At 37.6% G+C, this 24,365-nt stretch overlaps 1 protein-coding gene and 1 long non-coding RNA gene across 2 annotated transcripts in view; one reads left to right on the top strand and one right to left on the bottom strand.

The window, feature by feature from the left end:
* Positions 1-22,763, bottom strand: part of LRRIQ1 (leucine rich repeats and IQ motif containing 1) — a gene marked incomplete at its 3' end in the record, with an annotated part of 287,926 nt that extends 265,163 nt beyond the window's left edge. The window contains exon 1 of the mRNA XM_079714084.1: positions 22,646-22,763. The remainder of the gene's footprint in view (positions 1-22,645) is intronic.
* On the top strand, positions 21,562-23,210 carry LOC307059857. Its single transcript, XR_013811141.1, has 3 exons — positions 21,562-21,746; positions 22,063-22,183; positions 23,104-23,210. It is a non-coding gene; the product is annotated as an uncharacterized lncRNA (long non-coding RNA).
* Positions 23,211-24,365: the final 1,155 nt, after the last annotated feature.

Here is a 24,365-nt window from a genome sequence, read left to right as displayed (position 1 = left end):
TTTAAGTTAATGGAATATTCCTGGGAACAGTGAACACAGTGTGCTTTGATGCAGTTTTTTTCATAAAGACATGAAAATTAGTACAATAAATATAACTATCTTTGGTCTCTTAAAGTTTATGTCAATCTTTAGTATAAAATAGAAATATCCAATAACCTGTATAATTTAAGCTATAGTGAAACAAACCAGGTAATATAGCTTCCAAATCTGAAAACAAATTGAAAATAGGTACCCTGTTTTTATTTTCTTTAGAGGGCAGTATGCATTCCAACAATGATCTGGGGGAATACACATTGTCCTAAAGTAAAAAATATATATATTCAACACAAATTATGACTTAAATTTATAAAGTGAAAATTCATTTAATTATGTTAAGCTTAATTTTTCTCTTTTGTTATTTTGATCTAAAGTCCATAATATTAGTGAAGGTACATAATCCAAGAAATTGAAATGGGTAAGGAAGTATGCAGAAAGTACTTTGACATAACATGTCTAATTGATAGAGAAGCAAAGAATCTTGCTTGCATTATTGAGATAACCATACTTTGCCTATATAAAGCTCAGACTACAGACACCTTTACATTAATATTTAAATTTCAATATAATGGAAACCAGAGATTTTCTAGCTAAAAAAATAAGCATATTAGCAACTACACATGATAGATTGAAGATATTTAGGACATAGGGCAAAATGATTAGTGATAAATTTTTGTAGAACTTCATGTAACATAAGTAGCCCAGTTTAAATATACTTTTGAAGCATTTGCTCTTCCAAAATCTGAGTTTGTTGGATAATTTTATAATATTTTTCTTCTAAAAAGATCACCCTTAGTAACCTCTATAAAATTGACAATAAGGTGCAACCACAAATCTATTTCCTTGTGGCTTTTCTTATTTGTTTGTTTTTGGCCTGCCAAAATTTGAAAGCAAAAAACTAAAAAATTTCAAAAATTAAAAATAAAAAAAAAACTGAGAAGTTTTGTAGATAAAGATATTTTAATCTTTGACTATTTCACTGTCTTGTGGAAAATAATTCAAGTGGAACTATGTGGAGATTTTTCAAAATTCTTAACTCTCTAAGAAATAAATAATATAAAGATTTAGAAATAAATTCTGAAACACCCATTGATTCCAGTTTATTATGAAAAGTGTTTAATGCAAGTCTACATCTGGGAGCAATCCAATTCATTACGCTTATATGATCCTGTACCTTTAACTATAATAATACTTTTATTTGAGAATAGGTCAGTTTAGTTGCAGGATGTCAACTTTTGCCAGGCAACCTTTCCTTATAACTTCCCATCTTCACTGAGAATGAAAATCATCCACAAGAGAAATCCTCAGAAATCTGGGTCTGTACTTCTTCTCTAATTGCATAGAACATCTTTCATGCCTGCAGATATTTTTACATCTAAGACAGCCTGTAGTTCTGCTTGCCAACATGAAACTTGTTTCACAAATTTTTCAGCAGCTGGTATGATAATGAGCTAGTTTTAATGCAAATTAGTGATCGTCCTAATCAATTTTTAACTACAAAATTAAAATTTAAAATTTTTTGAGTAAATTATTTTTAAATGATGAAATGCCTTATCAAATTTATTTATTTAGCTCACTTCCCATTATATTAAAGAAATATATTTAAGAACTATTTTTATGAAGCAGAAAAAGCTCTCTGCTAGAATGATAGCTTTTAGTTATGTGCTATATTGAAAGGTACATTTTACTTTTTAAACTAATATTATTATAAACTAATACATTTTTACTAATTAAATATAGTGAGGTTGGCATATTTTTGCACTACCACTTTAAATGCAATATATTTAATCATTTCTTTAGAAAGTCAAAGTACCACAAAATAAAAATGCCACTTTTGATGCTGCAGCTAATTATTCCTTCTAATTGCCTAAGCCAACCTTTTGCAAACCACAAACTAAGCAACTATTAAATGTATCCAGTTATTTACAGAGTGCAAGTTACTTTATTTTTATTGCATGAATGACTGTTCTTTTGAGAGCAAAGGGTAATTCTTATTACTGATGGGTTTATTGGTCTATATATTTATGTGTATACGGACCTACTTTCCCAATTTTATGACCTGGAGTATAGTAATCATCCTTTAGAATGAAGAGAAAAATGTACTCAACCTTTAGCATAAGGTTTAAAACAGGGAATGAAGTATATTATATTTACTTTTTTTTTTTTTTTTTGCGGTACGCGGGCCTCTCACTGTTGTGGCCCCTCCCATTGCGGAGCACAGGCTCCGGATGCGCAGGCTCAGCGGCCATGGCTCACGGGCCCAGCCGCTCCGCGGCATATGGGATCCTCCCGGACCGGGGCACGAACCCGTATCCCCTGCATCGGCAGGCGGACTCTCAACCACTGCGCCACCAGGGAGGCCCTATATTTACTTTTTATCTGAACAGTATAGTTTTCCTGTAAAACACAATTGGTTGTACCTTTCAATTCAGTTATTTCTAAAGCAATCAGAGATAACTTTTGACTTTAAAAATGGAAAGATAAAGCAAGATTTACTTATGATTTAATACATAGACATTTCAACTATGCATTGAGCATATTATAAAACACCAATATTCTAAGTTAAAGTATATAGGAACATTTTATTACCATCAATTAAAATAATCAAATAAATCCTTAATATGCAAAGATGAGCAAGAATTTGATATTTTAGATAGATATTACTTTTTTCTAATCTGCACTTAGATGTTGTGGACTTGGATATGGAATAATATATAGCTTGCTCCAGAGCAGATGTGTTACAGTTGAAAAATCAAAACAAATAATTATTTTACTACTGACACTATCATTTGTTTTTCCTTTTGTTCCCAGATTCAAGGTCCACTTCTTGTCTAAATGCTTCTTTCTCAGCCCTCTGAAGTCTAGAATTTAGAAAAGTGCCTAGCACAAGCTAGGTTCTCAATATATATTTACTGATTAAATGAATGAGAATGAGAATGGTTTCTTTCCTTGACATTGTACTAACAATGTATTCTTTATTTTTCATTGACTTTTAATTTCATTTATGTTGGTCGGTTGTATAGAAATGTATATATATGTGTATATATATATACATTTATACAAATGTATACATATGTATATATTTATACATATGTATACATTTATACATATGTATACATATATATATATATTATATATATTTATATATATTTCCAGCTTTCTTGAGACCCTGAACGTAGATGCAAAAACTCTCAACAAAATACTAGCAAATTGAATCGAATGGTACCTTTAAAAATATTATACATCATAATTAAGACTGATTTATCCCTAAGATGCAAGGATGTTTCAAAATACCAAATCAATAAATGTGATACACTACATTAACAGAATGAAGAATAAAAATCATACAATTATCTCAATAGATGCAGAAAAAGCATTTGACAAAATTTGACATCATTCATAATAAAAACTCTCATTAAATTAGGTACAGAAGAAATATACCTCAACATAATAAAGACCATATATGACAAACCAACAGCTCACATCATATTTAATGGTAAAAAGAGGAGTCTTTTTATCTAAGGTAAGAAAGCAAAGATGCCTTCTTTTACCACTCCTATTCAATATGGTACTGGAAGTTCAGGTCAAAGCAATCAGGCAAGAAAAATAAATAAAAAAACATCCAAATGAGAAAGGATGAAGTTCAGCTGTCTCTGTTTTCAGATGAAATGATCTTATGTAGAAAACCCTAAAGATTCCACCAAAAATATATTAGAACTAATAAATGAATTTAGTAACATTGCAGGATACAAAATTAATATACAAAAATCAGTTGCGTTCATCATACTATCAACAAACTATCCAAAAAAGAAATTTAAAAAAAATCCCATTTACAACAGCATCAAAAATAATAAAACACTTAAGAATAAACATAATCAAAGAAGTGAAAGGTCTGTACACTGAAAACTATGAGACATTGATGAAAGAAATTGAAGAAGGAATAAATAAATAAAAAGGTATTCTATGTTCATGGATTGAAATTAATTTTGTTAAAATGTCCATTCTACACAATGCATCCTTTATAATAACTTATTGCTACCTCTTTTCTGAAACTTAGGAAAATTGATACAGAATCCTAGTTTAAAAGCTACCCACCTCCCTACAAACATTTTTGGAGAAAACAAGGTCAATGCTCAGCAAGCCTATAGTCCCAGCCCAGGCACAATGATATTCACTTTCTACAGCAAGACTTAATATAAATGGAATGACTAATAAATTGCCTTCTTCATTATTGATGACTCAGGGACTGGGTGAGGCTGTGCCTGCACATAAAAGGTACTTAAAACATGCCATTGGGCAAGACTGGAATTGTCAAAGACTGAGAAGTTGAGGTACCTGGGGGACAGCTAGTTATGGAAATGTATAGGTGTGAAACTCAAAAAAAGAGAAGTCTAGTTACAGAAAATATTTTAGATTGCTTAAGTGCTTGGGTTTTATAGATTATTGTTCATGATATTTAGTCCTTTCCCCAACATTATGGGAGAAATAAACATCCCTGCCTCATTATATGGGACTTGGCCAAGTGACTTGCTTTGACTGATAGAATGTGGGCAGTTGTGATAATGTGCCAGCTCTAATTCTGTCCTTAATAGGCATCAAGTTTCTGTTGGCCCTTTTGCCATGAAAAGAACATGGCTTGGAAGATAATGGTCCAAGGAAGGTGAGAGACATGTGGAGCAGCCCTGAATGAAGCTTAGAACCAATAGAGCCAGGCCAGTTTAGATAAGGTAATTCCTGACCACTCTATAGATATGTGACGAGGATAGTAATCATAGTTTTAAGCCATTGAGCTTGGGAATGATTTGGTTTTACATCATTTTTGTGACAGTAACTGACTTATTCAGTGCCCATCACTTTATTCTTGAATTAGCACTATCTTCCAATTGAATCTCCCTAGGACCTCCAATTTATTCCTGTCATGCTATTATTTCACATTGTGACTTTTATCATACCTTTCATAATCAGAAATTGACAGAGCTGTGCAGGGAGGTGGAGAGGGACCATTAAATGGTGGTCCCCAGTGTTATCAAATATAAAGAGAATCTAAATGATAAAAAAAAAAAGCAGAACTTAATTTAATATAAAAATCTACTTAGCTGGGCTGGAAATATAATGCTCAAATATTACTCACAAGAGAAGCATGTGCAAATAACTAAGAGATTACAATGTGACAATTAGACTCAAGGTAAGGTTGTATGAAAGTAATGGAAGAGAAAGATTGCTGGTAGGGCTTTTCTAAGACTGTAGATTCTCTTCTGATTCACTCTGAATTCTCGTGTTTTACACATATCTCTAAATGCTTTATTGGCATAACATTATAGTAACATATTATTAAATATGATTGTACACTGCTTTCCCTTGAAAGATACGTTATTATATCTCCCTCTAACTTTAAGTTCTGCAAATTAGTTTGGCTTAAGTCCAAAAAAGCACCAATATGTATGCATTATTAAATTTCAAAAGCCCTGAAATCAATGTTTAAATCCCTAAATATTGTTACTTTCAAAGGAAATCTGAACTTCTTGACTATATTTCCTATAACAAACAAAACTATTCTAAGAAATTATTTGACAGAACTTATAAATATAATTAAAACGTGGCATACCAACTTAGAATTAAAATAGCCCTATGTTTGTTACAGAGTAGTTTAAGGTCTTTTCTATGTAAAAGCCAAGAACACAAATTCTGTTACATTTAGAACTTTGTACTTGGTATTATAACAGACGTACTGGGTTCCCTAGAAGGTGTGTCTTCAAAAACATCTGCCTCCAGCTTCGTAGCCCTAAGTTGATTGTCTTTTAACTTCTGTATTGTGGTTAAAAGCAATAGAAATTTCCCAACTATTCAGGCTTTGACTACTGTTAAGTTCTTACTCTCTTTCAGGAAGCTAAATTCAATTAACTAAAAAATCCTTTGGAATTGTCTTTTCAGTGTTTCTCGAAGATGTTCTTTCCTTTCCTGACATCGTGCTGTCTCAAAACTTTAGCACATCTTCTCAAAACACAAAGACCACTGAGGTGTTTGAACATGCTTAGTATTCAGCAAATGCTTACTGTAGAGAATGAATCAATGAATGGATGAATGATTACTTCCTCCCTCCCCAAACTCCTATGAGTTACCATCTTTTATGGCATTAAGCCATAAATCTTTACCATCGTGATCAAGCAGATCTCCAGGACATAACTTAATTACCTGCGAAATCTCATCAAATACATGCCTCAATTTCCTCTCATGAATAAACTTCACGAGTGTATGCTTTGCTTTCTTTATCGGAAATATCTTTCCCTCAATTTTCTATTTGGAAAATCCTATTTTTCCTGCAAGTCCCATTTCAACTGTACAGCACAGTAGTTAAGAGCACAGACTTCGACACCAGACCCCTTTGAAAAATGTTATTCAGTTTCCTATAAAACTAAGTATATGCCTACTATATGGTGCAGAAATTCTATTCCTAAAAATTAACCCAAGAGAAATGAAAAGACATGTCAATAAAAATAAGTGGGAAAGAATGTTTATAGAAAATGTATTCATAATAGTCAAAACTAGAAATAGCCTAAGTATCCATCAGTAGGAGTATGGATAATGATTGTATACTTATATTCATACAAAAGAATACTCTTCAGTAATAAAAAGAAATAAACTACTCTAATATGGATGAATTTTAAAAGTATTACTCTGAGTGAAAGAAGTCTTGATGAAAGAGTACTACTGTATGATTTAATTCGTATAAAGTTTTAGAGAAGTAAAAATTGATGTATGCTGGAGAAAATAAGAACAATGGTTGCCTTGGAGGGGTGATATAGGTATTACTGGGAAGAGGCAATTTTCTGGAGTGATGTTTTCTGGTAATGTTTTGTATCTTGGCAGGTGGTTGGGTTACACAATTGTTTCAAAACTCATCAAATGATATATCTAAGACTTGTTAATTTTATTTTATGTAAATTTTACCTCAAAAGAAAAAAAAGAACTATAAATATACATTGAATTCCAATGAATTATATGTATGCTGAAGTGTTTAGGGGTAAAATGTGTGGATGTATAAAATTTGTTTTGAAATGCTTCAATAAAATAAGATGGATTTATGCCAAGTAGAATGGTGGAAAGGTGTTGGTCTGTGATAAAACAAGGGTAGTAAAATGTTAATGGTTGAATCTAAATGGTGAGTATATAAGCATTCACTAGAAAATTCCTGAAACTTTTCTGTATGTTTGAAATTTTTCATAACAAGTACTGGAAAAAAATTTAACTACTAGTTTTAGAAACCATAGATTATCTTACTCAAATTAATTACTACTCTGCTATTTGCAAGATGGTAATTTTATAAACCCCCATTCCATGTACATTCAGTATTTGGCTTTTTACTATAAGATCTTTTTCTTCTTTCATAGTTATTGCTTTATTTATTATGAGTATGGACATATGTATTCTTATTCTATTTACTGTTATATTACTACATTACTGTCATTCTTAATTTTCAAGTTTGAAATTCCCCATATTTAGCAAGTTGGAAGCCTTTCAAGATAGCTATTTCCTTTTGCTATGTCCCTATCTCTTTTTGATCACTTCTGGCACAAGATATTTCCAAGCTCATCTTGTATTTTCTTTGTCTCAGACCTAGGTTTAGCCATTTCAGAAACACTGATTCTTTTCAGTGCAGAATGATATTTAGAAACTGAGACTTTATTTCTAGATGTGCTCATTGCTATGTGTGTCTTTGCTTCTAGGCCCTTTCAGTGGAATTTCATGAATTTAATATGTACATATATTTAAATTATATATTTTTTAAATGAGCTAATTCTGATACTTCCAATTTCGCTGCAACATTAGAGTGTTCTCTTTACATTTTTTAACTTCTTTCACTTCCAACACTGCATATTTGTATGACCCAACCCCACCAGTGAAGATTCTGCCTCCCAAAAACATCAATATATTACATATAGCTCAAATCCTGCCATATACTATCCATGCATAGAGTATCCTCAAGGGAAGAATCCTGGGTAGATAATGATGTGAACACAGGCAATTAACTCCTCCTTTTTGAATCCCACTGCAATTATCAAAGGGAATCTCAAAGAGGGAGTTTCTGGATATGAACTGAAACTAAAGAAAGATTTTTTAAAAAAAACTCAAGAATTTTAACTAGATATAATGAAGGGAGACATAAAGAATATTCTCTCTTTAAAAATGTTGTATCACTTCAAAATAATAAAGGTATACCGTTTTAGAACATCTTAAATGCACTCTAATTTGTAGAGCAAGGAGTAAAGTCCTCAATGAACAGGGATAGAGCTTATCACTCTCTCTTTTTTTTTTAACACTGTGAAACAGTATAAATTTGAAAGCAGCTGGACTGGAAGTCATACAGAAAACAGACAGCAACTTTCAGAAAGCTGAGGAGCAACTGGGGAAAATCTCTACTGAGGAGCAACAATAGGACAGAGGCTGAATACAGCATCAATTTGTAACTAGTGAGGTCTTTTTCTTATTCAAAAAAGGGGGAAATATTAATTGAGCATTAATCTAAAAAGCTAGAAATACAAAGCAAATCGATACATGCAGAAGACTATAACAGAGTTGAAACCAAGTTTAGCAAATTAAGAAATAGAAAAAAATCAGTAGAATATATAAATAAGTTTAAGAGCTGGGTCTTTCACAAAGTAAACCATTCTCCATGTCTGAACAACAGTTTTAAATATGATTGTTTGGTTTGATTCATATTCTTGCCCTTTCCCTTTGTTTTGAAAATGTGCATGTTCTGCATAGGATCTGCTCCTTCAGTCTGGCTTCCGGAATGAGAAGCTACATGAAACATGCTTGTTATGACACAAGTCTAACTAATAGGGAAGTTGATACAACTGGGTTCTGTCATTTAAAAAAAACCACCATCAACAACAGCAACAAAAAACTAACACATACGGCATTGGCTTGGGATCAGATAGTGGATGAACAGTAAAACGTTAGTAGAGACTGGAAAATGGCAACCGACATTATACAGTGGTGAAATATTTGATAAAACTGTCACCTGAAATCATTTAAAAAACAGATACTGAATCTAATGAACCTGTGGTTCTGGGAAAGGGTTTTTTTAAATAGAATGTTATTAGTATGGGTTTGTTGGTATTAGCTGCATTTTATAAGGTGTGTGCCAAGGAGGAGATGAGTTAGGAGAAAACTGGCTCATTTTCAAGAAGAGACAAAAAAAAAAAAAAGAAAAGAAAAGAAAAAAAGCTCAGAAATTCCAGAACTTGCAGGATTTAGAGATATAGTGTTTTCCCTTCTCTAATTGGTAAATGGGAGCAATAAAACAAAACAAAACAGAAAAATGTTTCGAGCAACTTCAGTGAACAAAGTGAGGGCAAGGCCACCACATCTTTTGTTTTAAACTCAGATTTAATTAATTTGCCAGTCCCCCCTCAGATCCTTTAAGTTGGACAACATATCTGTGGGGAAAGAGACCAAAGGCATAATCTCACACGTATCTGATAAGCTCAAAGTACCTATGATTAAATCTAAAGAGAAAGGCATGTCTTGAAAAGAATTGTGCATGTGCCTATTAATACATAGAGTGGATTGGAAGCAAATAATTTTTTAAGTACCACCAGTCTGATTAAACTGACAAACTATTTTAGGCACCAAAATTTCCATTTCATATGTGGCCAAGGGTGATATTGAAAAACTAAACATTAATTAAAGAGTTGGGGGACTCAGAAGCCATGGAGAACAAATGGCAAGGGCATTACTTTTAAGGAGAACTATGGCCTCTAACTAACATTACCTCACTGAGCACAGGAACACATTACAAGTTAGCTCAGTGAGATTTCAGGAGTGCTTTGGGTGACTGACTGCTCTGAATGGCATTGTTTATTATAGTTGTCTTGTTCCTATTCCACCATTATACATTGGATTTGTGTTGTGGGCGTGTGTGGAAGGTTGGGTTCCCACCTCTCCTCCTCCAGATCTTCAGATCAATAAGAACCGCACCTGGGTCTGATTTGTTTTGGACAATGAAAAGTAAATGATGTGACACACACCACATCTAAACAGAAGTTGTATTTTCAATTGCTTTGGCCTCCTGTCTTCCCTTTTTCTAAGAGAATAGGTGTGTTCCATTTAAGGTTTGCTCCTTAAGGCAAGGTCCCAGAATGAGAAGACACATGGAACAAAGTCAAACAGAGTCAAGTAGACTGGAGCAAACTGCAACTGCTGAAGTGTAATATGAGTGAGAAATAAAGGCTGTTGTGAGCAACTGAGATTATTGGATGGTTAGTTGTGCAGCAAGGCTGTTTATTACAAGCATAGCTAGAAAACAGATTTTTAAAGTATTCTATAAATACAGCTTTAGTATACACAACCCTGGTTTAAAATTTGGTTAAAATAAAAAATAGTCTCTGAAAAAAATTTTTTTCCAAAGCAAATAAAGATGAAGAAAACCTAGGGCTTCCCTGGTGGCGCAGTGGTTGAGAGTCCGCCTGTCGATGCAGGGGACACGGGTTGTGCCCTGGTCCGGGAAGACCCCACATGCCGCAGAGTGGCTGGGCCCGTGAGCCATGGCCGCTGAGCCTGCGCGTCCAGAGCCTGTGCTCCGCAACGGGAGAGGTCACAGCAGTGAGAGGCCCGCGTACAGCAAAAAAAAAAAAAAAGAAAACCTAGGCAGGAAGAAGTTTTAAAAGCTCTTGGAAATAATGTGAAAGAATTACCTCTGAAAGATTATTGGGCCCGGATGGCTTTACAAGCTAATTCATTTCAATCTTTTAAAGAAGAGATATGTCCAAGGAGATATATATTCATACTAGCCAAAAATTTAGTAAAATATAAGATCTTCCCAATTCCTTTTGTAAAATCAGTGTAACCATAATAATACCACCTAACGAAAATATCACACATACACAAAGGAACTCATAAAAATTCAATTATGGATAGGAATGCTATGTGCTGGATTGGCTATTTTCAATATGCTATCATGACTGCTTCCTTGTAAGGGTGAGAACTGCATTTCCAAGAATCTCCTTCCTTGTAGATTCTTAGAGTTTGTCAATAAGAGGGACATGTATGTAATTTGGAAGACAGAGTAAAATGGAAGTCACAACTCTCAGAAGGTCACACATCTAATGCAGCTTCTTGGAATTCCCTGTGAGCTTGGGACTCTCTACCTGCTATATTGCTTGAGACTGAGGTTGTTAGTAGTTTGCAACTACAGCTGTACTTATAGAGTAAATTATAATCTTGAAGCAATTTACAAACTAAGATATAATCATAGTTGTTCAAACCCAAAAGCTAGAAAAAAACAAGTAGAAGAAATATATAAATAATGTGGGAAAAGAAAATTCACAGAAAAGCAAAAAGTACATCGCCAACAATATCAAAAGTTGATTCTTTGAAAGGACTAGTAGGCAAATGTTTAGCAAAACTGATTAGAAAAGGGAGAGAACAGGTTCAAATAGACAATATTATGGAGAAGTACTTATATCTACAAGTATAATCTAAAATTTTAAATTAAAAATAATACTAACAAACTTATTGCAACACACTAAAAAATTAGAAAAATGAATAATTTAAAAGAAATGAATTATCAAAATTTACTCAATAAGAAACAGTTAACTTAGGAGAATGATGACACTGAGATGGCAACATGTCATTCCTGACTTCACTTACCCTCACAAGAAGAACAACTAACATCTATTCAAGAACAAGACACCACTGAAAGAATCCTAGGGTAAGAGAGTGAGACTGAAGTAACCCCCCACCCCCAGAGACCAAGACAGACTGCATTAGAAGGGTAACAGAAGCAGCTACATGTTGACTGCATTTCCCCTACAGAAGCAGCTACATGTTGACTGCATTTCCCCTCCCCCAGGACAGCACAGCATCACACAGAGAGGTCTCCCCTGAGCCACTGGTTCATCCAGTGGAAGAAGAGAATCCAGGAGGTACAAGCAGCTCCCCCACTCCCCATTGTGGGTCACTTTGCAGGAGCCCCTACTCTGACCTCACACTAAGAATTTGCAGGGCTCAGTTGCTGGGAATCTGACACTGACAAAGAAGGCTTGCAAAAACCATCACGGGGATCTTGGCAGACTGAATTCATACCTGCAGTGCCCAAGTAGTAATTCCAACCAGTGGCTTTGCTCATCTGCAGAACTAATCAGGGGCATGCTCTGGAGGAACTCAGTGGGGTGCAGATCTACCTGATTTGGATCCTCAAACAAGGAGTTTTAGTCAGACCCAGAACCTGGTTTGCCCGCACACAGGTAAGGTGCTGAGTCATAATCCCATCCCCTCTGGAGAGCGCTTCCCAGTCCCATCTGACCAAAAGGACTGGTGACAACTCCTGAAAGCTGTGTGTCCCAGCGGCACTCAAGCCAAGAGGTGGCTGGACAAAGCTAATTACCCCAAAAGGAAAGGCAGTGCTAGACGTGGAGGCTTTCAGTGCACGCATACGCGGGGGATTCATTCGTAGCCAAAGCTGAGGGTAGCTTCTGGCCCCTCTTAACTGGAGAAACTGTTTAGGGAATTGTGTAGCCTGCAGTGGCCCTCCCACTCTTACCCAGGCAAGGGGGCCAAGAAACAGCCTCACCCACTGTGAAAAGTATCTTCTGGCCCCATCTGAGAGAAAGGCTGGTGAAAACACTTGAAAGCTGTGAAGCCCAGCAGTGCTCAAGACAAGAGAGGAGCAGACAGAGTTGACAGTTTGGGGAACGATGCTAGTGGCCCTGTTTGGCCAGGGAACTTGGGAGGTGGGTTGGCTTGACTACAGACAACAAAGAGCATTACCAGTTTTAGAGACGCTTCTCCAACTGTGCCTCAGCAGGCCATCTAATTCATAGCCCCACTCATCTCTGACTGTAGCCTTCAGCCTGTCCAACCAGGGAAGCCATATAGCCCATTCGATAGCCCTACATATAGTGGTGCTTGAAAGAGGACACAGCCTGTGGCTTCCCACTTCTGCAGAGCAAAACCGGTGGCCTCACTGGACCAGGGAATTCAATGCAACCTCAGGCCTGATTCAGGTCCTGAAACAGTAAGCTGTACAGACACTGTGATGCATAACTCACAACTCTCATTTAAAAAAAAAATGAGTGTGGCAAAAATAACCATAAATACAATAACCTGTTATTAGTTACACAATTAAAAAACAATAAAAAAAAGTTAATTGTAACAGCAATAACCTAAAATGTGAAGAGGAAACCAACTAAAAGTGTAAAGTGTACAAATTCTACTGAAGTTAAGTTGTTATCATTTTAAAACAGGGCATTAAAAGTTTAAGATATTTTATGTAAACCTCATGGTAACCCCATGGGAAAATCCTGTAGTAAGCACATAAAAGAAGTCAAAGCATATTAATTATGGTTGAGTAATATATGATGCTATATTACTCAACCATAAAAAACTGAAATTTTGCCATTTGCAACAACATGGATAGACCTTGAAGGCATTATGCTAAGTGCAATAAATCAGACAGAGAGAGACTGTATGACCTCACTTGTATATGGGATCTAAAAACAAAAAACAAAACCCAACACATGGAAAAAGAGATCAGACTTGTGCTTATCAGAGGCAAGTGTGCTGCAGGGAGTTGGAGGAAGGTGGTCGCAAGGTACAAACTTGGAGTTAGAAGACAAATAAGCACTAGGGAATGTAATGTACAACATGATGACTACACCTAACACTGCTGTATGAGATATAGAAAAGTTGTTAGGAGAGTAAATCCTAAGAGTGCTCATCACAAGGAGAATTCTTTTCTTTTTCTCTTTTCTTCTTTCTTTTCTTTTTATTGTTATCTATATGAGAAGATGGAAGTTAGCTGAACCTATTGTGGTAATCATTTCATAATATATGTAAATGACACCATCATGCTGTATGCCTTAAACTTATACAGAGATATATGCCAATAATTTCTCTATACAATTGGAAAAAAATTTAAAATGCATATAGTGTCAACAAAAGAAAGAGTTAACTTAAATAGACAAACAGAAAGATTGAATTAATAATAAAGTATCTCTATCTGCCATCCCATTCCTATTTTTCTCAATGTCCCAGGCAAGTAGTAAACAGTTTCTATCTTATAAAAGAGTATTTGAGAGACAAGAATAGGAGTGTAAACTATGGATCATTTTATGATGCTAGAATAACCTTGAGAAACAATTTTTTGAGGGGAATATAAACAAATCACAGATTAATTTTTTTATGTATTTAGATTTTTTAAAAACTCTAAATAAAATATGAAAAAGTTGGATCCATCAATTTATACAGAGAATAATATTATATCATAGTCAAGAAAAAATTTATTCCAGGAATGCAAGCATGGATAAACAACAGAAAATCTATGAGTATAAATTTTATATAACAATTTAAAGTTTAAAAAACATAAGCTTGACTTTATAAAGTAATACAGGCATTTGATATATCTGGGTCTCTTCTCTTTTCCTCAAACATGCCAGTTGAACTTCTCTTAGTGTCTTTTCACTGACCTACTCCTCTGCCTGGAACACACCCACCTCCCAACATTCACAATGCGAACGCCTGCAAGTCCTTCAAGTGCTTGCTCCAGAAATCTCCAGTGAGGCCTATCTGACCACTCTACTTAAAACTGAAATCCACTCTCCTTCTCCTGACCCTCTGAACTCACTTAGCCTGGTTTAGATTCTCTCTTTTATTATATAGCACTTACTTTCTAACATACCATATGATTTAATTATTTATTATGTTTATTGTGAATTGTTTGCCTTCCTTCATCCAATCCCACTAAAGTATAAATTCTATGACAGCAGAAATCTTTGTCTGTTTTGGTTACTGATGTATTTCAAGCACCTAGAACTCTGCCTACTATTTAGTATGTGCTCAATAAATATTTGTTGAATGAAATAATTCATGATTCAAAAACTTAGTAAATTGGTAATGAAAAGGAATTGCTTTAACATAACAAATAGTATATGTCCAAAAAACCACTTCAATGTACAGAATAATTTTCACTTATCCCACATTATTCAGCTGTATCAGTTGAAGGAAAATTGAAATATTTTTTACTTCTGGAGAAATACTTGTGCCCTGAGTCCTCCAAGTGCCTCCTTTCTGCTACTTCAGTCACCCTTGCTCCCTTCATGGAACCCTGGCTCTCTCTATGATCAATTTCCTTTGGTTAATGCCAATTATAGATTATTACTTACATAAAATTAAATATTTTAATATCACCATTATTTGAATCAAACATGTAAGAAAATGTAGGTGAATGAAATCATCCAGGGAGAGTATGGAAAGAAAAAAGATACAAGGACCAAGGACAGAACCCTAAAGCCATCAACATTTATAAAGAAGATGGATAAGGGGTTGCTAAGATTTCAGAAGAAAACTGTAGGCATTTACTTTTATAAAAGAGAACCACTGATTGCATCCTAGAAGGCCTATAGGTGCCCTAAGTACTTAACTATCATCTTAATTTAATAGAACCCCAGTATCAACCTAGTTTTCTTGAGTCTTTCTGGTTATGTTTCAATGAGAAAAGCAGTCATTTGTAACATTTTATAAAACAACAACACTAATAAAAACAAACAAAACTATATATTTGTATATTATATGTATATATAGACATATATATAGAGAGAGGAAGAGAGCGAGAGAAGGAAAGGAAATTTTGTAAGAATACATATAAAATAGTTAACAATATTTAACTATTAAATATTAGCTTGTAGAGTTGACAGAAAGGCAAAGAAACTTAAACACAGGGACTTTAACTTTTTAACTTCTTACCATGTACAGGTTCATATTTTGACATTTATTCAATGAGTAGGTATCATTGTTGTATTAAAATAATAATTTAGAATTTAGATTAGATTATGGAGTCTATGGAACTTGAATAAATCGGTAATGAGATTTTGAAATGAATCAAAGAAAAAGCAGAAAAGGCATGACATGCAAAACAAATACTATAAAACATTTTGTTTTTACGTCTCTACATAGCTTTAGACCCAGATTAATGCCTGGGCACAGTACCTGACATATATGTCAACTGAAGAAAAATGCACAACGTAAAAATTGTTAGTTATGTTTTATTCGGGGACCATACAGAGCACTATAGCCTGGGAGACACCTCTCAGATAGCACTGAAGATCTGTTTCAAAGGGGTAAGGGAGGAGCCAGGATATATAGGAGTTTTTGCTGAAAAAAAACCATGTAGTCAAACATCAAAAGATTACTGCTAATCACAAAATACAGACATCTCAAGTGAATGATTTTAGTGCTTTTCTAAGTATGGGAGGATGCAAGAGTCTGGGATCATTGAAATTATTCCTTAGATGTGTATCTTAACTACTAGAGCTAGTATCTAGCACAGAATGTTTCCAATTTTTCTCCATCCTGAATTCCCCTCACGGTGCACCACTTGGGGAGCTGCTGCAGTGGCTGATGGCTTGACAGTGGGTAACATATGTTGTTTATTGTATTAGCAGGCAATATTCTTTGTTTACTAAAATGGCAGGTGATGTTCTTTGTCCACATATATAAAGTATTTTAGAAGTATAATTTATTATTATATAAAAGAAATTTATAATTAAAAAGTAACTTAAGGGGGGCTTCCCTGGTGGCGCAGTGGTTGAGAGTCCGCCTGCCAATGCAGGGGACACGGGTTCGTGCCCCGGTCCGGGAAGATCCCACATGCCGTGGAGCGGCTCGGCCCCTGAGCCATGGCCACTGGGCCTGCGCGTCCGGAGCCTGTGCTCCGCAACGGGAGAGGCCACAACAGTGAGAGGCCCGCGTACCGCAAAAAAAAAAATAAAAAATAAAAAGTAACTTAAGGAACTTCCCTGGCGGTCCAGTGGTTAAGACTGGGCACTTCCACTGCAGGGGACGTGGGAACTAAGATACCGCATGCTGTGTGGCTCAGCCAAAAAATTTAAAAATGTTATCACTTTTGTTCGTATTTTCACGTATCAGAGCCATTATGGCTTTATCTACAAAATGCAGAAACACTAGCAAATTTGATCCTTGTCTACTGTTTTGAATGCTTCGCTATCTTAGTCAATTGTTTAAAAATTTGATTTGATTGCTTTGATATCTATCTATTCAGTTAACCCATCGTCTGCCTATACAGAGATCAGACAACCTGGTTAATTGCCTTGCTTTTACCTCTCAGTCCTTCATCAGTCATGAATATATAGGGTCAACAGAATATTCATTAGGTATTTTGGGATTGCACAGACTTTATTTTAGAAACATTTTGAGACTATATATCAAATAACATTTGGTATGGAGGGTGATATAATAAAAATTTTTATTGGAATGAAAAATAGAATCTCCACAATATGCTGAATATTATGGTGTCGGGAAGCAGAATTTGCCACCCGAAAACAGGTCTCTTTGTCATATTAGTGAATTTAAGCTGTTTAAAAAAATTTTTTTTTCCCCCTGAGAAATAGCAGACATGGAAAGGGCTCTGAAAACCACTAGGAGTTGCCCTTTTGTAGGAAATATTTACATTTATAAGGGACATCTCCATTTGTATGTGTGTCTCCCACTCTGTCTATGGAAGAGGAAGATGACCAAATCTCTAGAAACTCTTATCAGTGGAGAAGACAATGACTTAAATATGCATCACCCTTGTTTACTGTGCTTTTCCTGGTCACCTACCATAATGACTCTCAGCATCCTCAACATCCTCTTTTGTCTTTAACTGAGGATGGTATTTAAGGTGAGGGCTTGGGCCATTTTGGTAAGTTACTAAGTTTTCCTGGGTCTCTCTCATGTATACATGTTATTAAAATTTGTTCGATTTTCTCTTGTTAATCTATCTCATGTCAATTTAATTATTAGACCAGCCAGAAGAACCTAGAAGGGTAGAGAAAAATTTCTTCCTCCCCAACAATAGGAAAATGAATTAATATAATCTCATCATGTGAATTGATTTCAATATTTTCCTTTGAATTGTTGTTTCCACTCGTACAATGAAGACCTTTACTTTTTCAGACTATCCTTGGGAGTGAAATTTCTGGATCACTGTGAGAGCTGCATCCTTTGCACTGTCTTGTGGGACACCTCTTACATCCTTAGTTAAGCCATAAAAAGGCTTATTGGTTTGAGTTGCTATTAAGATCCTACTCATCAATGGCCAGACAATGCACGGGATCCTTTGAACTGGAAAGACTTCTAAATTATTAAAATTTTAATTAAACAATTAATTAAACAATTGTTCCTATGTTAATTGGAATGCAGAAGTGCCAAAAGGCAGAATTTTGAACATGAATTAATATTATCTCATGATGTGAAATGATTTCAATATTTTCCTTTAGTATCATGCTTTTAAAACTTTTTAAAAGAATCTTTGAATTGTTTTTCTGAACTCTGGGAGTTTTTGCATAATATTGTCATTTTGAGGGATTTGGTTTTAAAAAATACTATGGTAGAAAGTCTTGGCAAGTCAAGATTCCTCCCACCACACACACCCCACACACACTTAAGGGAATACTCATTTACTTTCTCTTTCAGACCTTCTATTACTTTTTTTTTTTAATGAGAAGTATAATGTTGATTGCTTAAAAGTAGGTGTCAAATTCAGAAGGTGATTTAGATACAGGCAGGTATTTATTTACTGTATCTAACAGATGCCTCCTGACTGTGTGAATTTAGACAACCAAAGCCTCAGGTTTTTCTTCTGCAGTGTACCTACCTCATAGGGTTGGTGTAAGCATTAAGAAAAATCAAGCATATGGATTATTCCACACATTGCAAAGGCACATACTCAGCATCACATCAATACTTGTTGATATGTAAGTACACGTCAGTACAGAGTGGGCATAAGGATGGGTCTACCTTTACCTGTAGGGAGAAATCTTCTTCCAAGTTCTGCTCTTCCCTTGTGTGTGCTGCCTCCTCCCGCTGCACCAACACCACCACATGGTGGCCATTTTCCTACTGTGTGACAGAGAAAGCACTCAGTAATTGCTAGCTAAAAGATGTTAGCTGTTGAACAGTCAATCTTTGAAAGATTTTGCTGTTAAAATTTTTAAATGGTACTGTTCACCTCTATGACTGGAAGTACCCAGGATCTCCTTTTAGGACCTTTGCAACCCTACTCCACTTCTTACCTTCTAAGGTACCTAGTCCTGGTGGTAATTCTACACTTTCCTTCTGTTAAAATCTATACATCCATTAAAGGCTTACAAAAATGCATAGAAAAAAAAAAAAAGCCTGCCGGATTTGGGTTTAAATCTCCATTCTGCCATTGAACGTCACTGTGTGACTCTTTGCAATTTTTTTCCTTTTCCCTTTTTTTTAAAATTTTTAACTTAATTTAATTTAATTTTTACTTATTTATTTATTTTTGGTTGCACTGCGTCTTTGTTGCTGCACACGGACTTTCTCTAGTTGTGTCGAGTGGAGGCTACTCTTCGTTGCGGTGTGCTGGCTTCTCATTGCAGTGGCTTCTCTTGTTGTGGAGCACCGGTACTAGGCGTGCGGGCTTCAGTATTTGTGGTAGGCGGGCTCGGTAGTTGTGGCACATGGACTTAGTTGCTCTGTGTCATATGGGATCTTCCCGGACCAGGGCTTGAACCCATGTCCCCTGCATCAGCAGGCGGATTCTTAACCACTGCACCACCAGGGAAGTCCCGCATTTGTTTTTTTTCTGGGTATCACCTCTATCTAATCTCTAACTTAGGAAAATCACATCATTAATTAATTGAGAAGATTAAATAAACTATTTTAAAGCCCCAGGTGCTTAGGGGGATGCTCAGTAGCTACTTTCTCTTATTTTCCCTCATTGGCATCAAGACATAAATTGTATCGATCATTTTTGAGGGCATTACTCCACAAATAATTTGTCACTTGTACCTTTGTACTTTCATTTGAGACAGGTGTCAAGCATCAGTGAAAAAGTGTGAGGGGGGAATACTGGTAGGCCAGAAGGCCTTCCTGGTACTACTATAATCAATTCCTGCAAGCTTACAGAAAACTTTGTTTCCCACAGATAAACCTAATCCTGATTATGGAGGACAGAGCTCTACTTATTTTCTTAAATTCTTCTCAGTTGTTATTGGTATTATTTGTACTATGTCTCAATTTCAATATATATAAAATGATATATCTTAACATAAATATTTGCCTGTCACCAATATGTGAAGTAGAAGCAAATTAGACAAGATGTTCTGTAAGACTTTTATTGTAACTGTTTTTAGCTTTTCCTGTGGGGCATCTATCAGAGTATTTATTTACCCATGCCAGAAGAAGGGCATCCAGAGGATCAAATCTAATTTAATTTTTTCTTTTCTTTTTTCTTTAAAAAATTTTTCTTAAAGGTGGGTTTGGAAGAGACTGAGAAAAAGCTCTCTTGGCTGCATTAAAAGCTGGGGATTAGTAGCAATGTTCTGACCTGAAATTTAAGTCTTGTGATTTCTTTCCAGGAGATTTTTCACTGCATGAAAAACCTGTCTGCAATGGCCTTATTATTTAATTCAGTCTTAATTGGATACAAACCGTCAAAATCTGAGGGATTGTTGGAAGGCCTAAAAGTGCACAAAGGTATTCTTTTAATGGTAATATCAATCATCTAGAAGTGAAAATATCCTTCACCAAGTCACTAAACCTTTCCGCTATCATATATTTTACGTTCATTTTGCATTTCTTTTAAAGTTTCAAGGACATTAAATTTAATCTGTAGAGCATATGCCCTGTTTGGGGGAAGATTCAGCCATTTTCAAAAGTAGGCTAAGCTTCTGTGCTCCGTGATGTATATTTTAGGAATTCTCCACGTGGCTTAATGAGTATGTCTTCATTGCTCCAAGAGGTGAGTCAGGTTTCATTTTGTAATAAGACCCCTTGGAGACGAGTGGGATGCTAAGGGACCAGCATAGGGTGAGGACTGGTTCCTTAAAAGAGCCTTTCATAATTTGGCCAGAATCACTGAGCACTATCAGGCCATCGTTTGATGGAGAAGCAAATGCCCAGAGTGCTTTCTTTTACGAGTGATGTAAATGGCAGGCTGGGAGAGAAAGCTAGGGAAGAGGGTTCTTTGGGTCATTCACTGCTTCTAGTCCGGTCCCCGACGTTCGGAGAATATTCAAAGGGTGTGAGGTAGGACCATTTCTATTGTTATCCCGGCTGGGACAAAGGCGGGGTGGCAGTGGTGGGGGCGGGCAAGTGGTGCCCATCGTTTCGGTTGCGTAGGTTGGGGGAATACGGGATGGCACGGAGGAATTTGTTTTGCTTTGCTCTGGAGCCGGCTTCCCGGAGTCCCTCCCGTCCCCCGCCGGGAGCGCAGGGAGGACGCAGCGAGGCAGCCGCAGCGGCCTCTGCGTCAAGGGGCGGCAGGGCGGGGAGGTGCGGCGCCGGGCCTGGAGACCTGGCTCGCGTCGCCCAGGCGCCCGCAGCCTCCCCCCTCCCCCGCAGCCTGTCGGCGGCCGCAGCTCTGGCGGGCCGGGCACGTGGGCGCCTCCGTCACACCCTCACTCACACACTGACACACACCCGCGCGCGCACGCACCCGCGCGCCTGCATCTCGTGCTCTTCGCCTGGCGGACACACAGGCGCTCAGGAGTAGTCCCCTGCCAGCCCGCGGGGCAGAGACCCCCTCCACCCTGCCCCAGGGCCCGCCCGCCCTCAGCAGCTGCTTCTCTGCAGACAGCTCCCCGCGGCCTCGGTCAGTCACCTGGACCCGACCCCTTGGCCACTGCTGCTACTGTCGGGACGTGGACACAGCAAGAGGCGCCGGCCAAGACACCCTGACGGTGAGGACACGCTCCTACCGCTAAGGACACGGTGTAGGTAGGGTGGGGCTCACCGTGAGGCACCCTGGAGCTCGGGGCCGGGGAAGGGAGCGGAATTGATGCATGGATCCCGGGAAGGGCTCAGGCTGTGTCCGGGGGTGAGGGGAGGTAGGGCGGCTCCAGAGCCCCAGGAGGGCGATGCTGGGCTCTGCGGGCGACCCTTCGGGCTCTGCGTCCTGCACCTGTGCACAATCGGGGGGCCTAGAAGCGGTGTGTAACGGGAAGCACATGGGTCGAAACGTGCCACCATCCTTCTTCCTTCCTGTCGTGACCACAGCATCCCCGAAAGACTAGTCGTTTCCAAGTCCAGTCAGGGTTGGCCGAAGGGCGGGGTCCGCCTGAGGCAAGTCGGAAAGTTGCCAGGGTCAGGACGGAGCGAGACGCTTCCAGGGCTCTCGGTGAGTTGGAAGCTGATCCTCGTGCAGGTGAGGGTGGGGCGGGGAGAGGAGCCAACCTCATTCCTCGTTCGCTTCTGGTTGCTTTTGCAACTGCCGAAGGCGACTGCCCAAGGCGGTGTGTTGTCACGTGACCGCAGTTCCCTTTTGCCTGAGGTATCCTGCGTTAAATGGTCCTGAAGTGGGCCTTTCTCCTGCACAAGGCACGCGGCTCCCGGAGAAAGCACAGCCTGCGTGTTTCTGCGCGTCCAGGGATTTGAGGATGTGGCGGTGAGGGTGTTGGCGCCGGGGTTTTAAGGAGAGGATGGGAGACCGTTTCTACGTTTCATGAACTCGGCTCGTTTGTGCGTGGCCCGGGCAGAGGACCGTTTTGAGGATAGGGGTAGACTTTCAGTTAGTAACGCGCCTTATAAATACGAATGGGTCAAAAACGCTCGAGCTGTCCTGGGGACAGTTATGACCTACCCGGTCTCAGAGGCCGCAGTGGCTGGAATGCTTTTCCGTTGAGCGGAAAAGCGGCGTTTGCCGCCCGTTCGCTGAGAGAGAAGCCCACAGGTTCGCGCTCTCCGGTGCTGAGCTCTCCTTTCCGCTCTCCATTCTCTTCCCTAGCGGGGAAACAGTGGAGTAAGAAGGGGCGGGGTCCGCATTCGGGCGTGGTGACGTCAGCAGTGTTTGGGTGCTTATGCAAATGAGACTGCGACCGTTTCCCCTAGGCCGGCCGTTTCCCCTACAGGTCTTAAAGGTAGAGCCGGTCTCAGTCTGCACCGTTTGTTTGGTCCACTGCCCAGAAACACAAGAAGACCGAAGCGTTTGCGTTCTGTGCTACATTTGGGCTTCTCGTCTCCCCGTTTTTAAAGCTGTTTTATACCTGTCATTGCCTGGTTGCTTTCCCGAAACACAGGGAACAATGTGTTTGCTTTAAGAAATATCATTCTCTGACGAACAACCCCGTGAAGAGCTCCTTACCCCACCCAGCCTCAGTTCTGCAAGAATGGTGCTGAGATACACTCCTGCTTCTGTCTTCAACGCCTAGTATTGGATTTGACTTGTAGTAGGTATTTAATAAATACTTGATGATGGACCGGAGAGTGTGTGTATTTCTCTCGTTAAATTCGGAGTATTCAACCATCAAAATTGTCTATTTTATTTTTGCGAAAATGAGTGGGCTTTGTGTCTTACATAACCAACGATCCATGTATATTTGTTAGCTTAAAATATATTATCAATATATTACTGAATTCATTGACCATTTTCCTCCAAATGAAAAGAACATTCAGTGTATTCTTTTTTTGCAGAAAGATAGGAATTAATGTTGTTGTGAAAGGAAGAGAATGTCATCATTTGTTGACAAGTTTTCTTTTTCTGATTGCACGTTATATATTTGATTCAAGAATTACTTTATATTCCAATATATGTAACTCAAGATATTGTATTTTAATGGCGTTAAGAAAGATATTTACATATTTTTTTTAGGAAATAAGTGCTCTGTTATCCAATTAATAAAGTAAATAAGAAATACTATCTCAGTCTACTTCAGGCTGCTATAACAAATTACCATAAACTGGGTGGCTTATAATGAACAGAAATGTATTTCTCACACTTCTGGAGGCTGGTCCAAGATCAAGGTGCCAGCAGATTCCGTGTCTAGTGGGAGCCTGCTTCCTGGTTCATAGAGGATGCTTTCTCACTGTGTTCTCACGTGGTCGAAGGGGCTAGTTAGTTCTCTAGCATCTCATATTAACCCCCAAAAGCCTCAACTTCTAATACCATCACATTGGGGTTAGAATTTCAACATATATGGGATGGGGGAGGACACAAACATTCAAACCATAGCAAATAGTAAAGAATTTTTAAATTGGATAATAGCTGTTTGAGATACCAATAATCAGGTGAGATGCTTAGTTGTCAGTTGTTGAAATTTTAAAATAAGTTAGAATAATCACTAAAACCTAAACTTGATAAGCATTAGTTTACCCAGTGATCACAGTTCAAATTTTATTTTGTACATGTTAGAAAATATGCTTGTCCTGTCATGACATAAAACTTTCGTTTTAATTGGTAAGAAGTTTGCATTCCTTTGAACTCTGGGGTTATCATCCAGGTAATTAAAAAATCATTGACTTAGAATGATAGACCTGAAAGAGACTGTTGGTGATCAAAAGCACGGAAAGCTTTTACTTCTCAA

The sequence above is a fragment of the Hyperoodon ampullatus genome (genome assembly GCF_949752795.1).
Source record: "Hyperoodon ampullatus genome assembly, chromosome: 11".
Taxonomy (NCBI): Eukaryota; Metazoa; Chordata; class Mammalia; order Artiodactyla; family Ziphiidae; genus Hyperoodon; species Hyperoodon ampullatus.
This window is presented reverse-complemented; position numbering and strand designations above follow the sequence as displayed.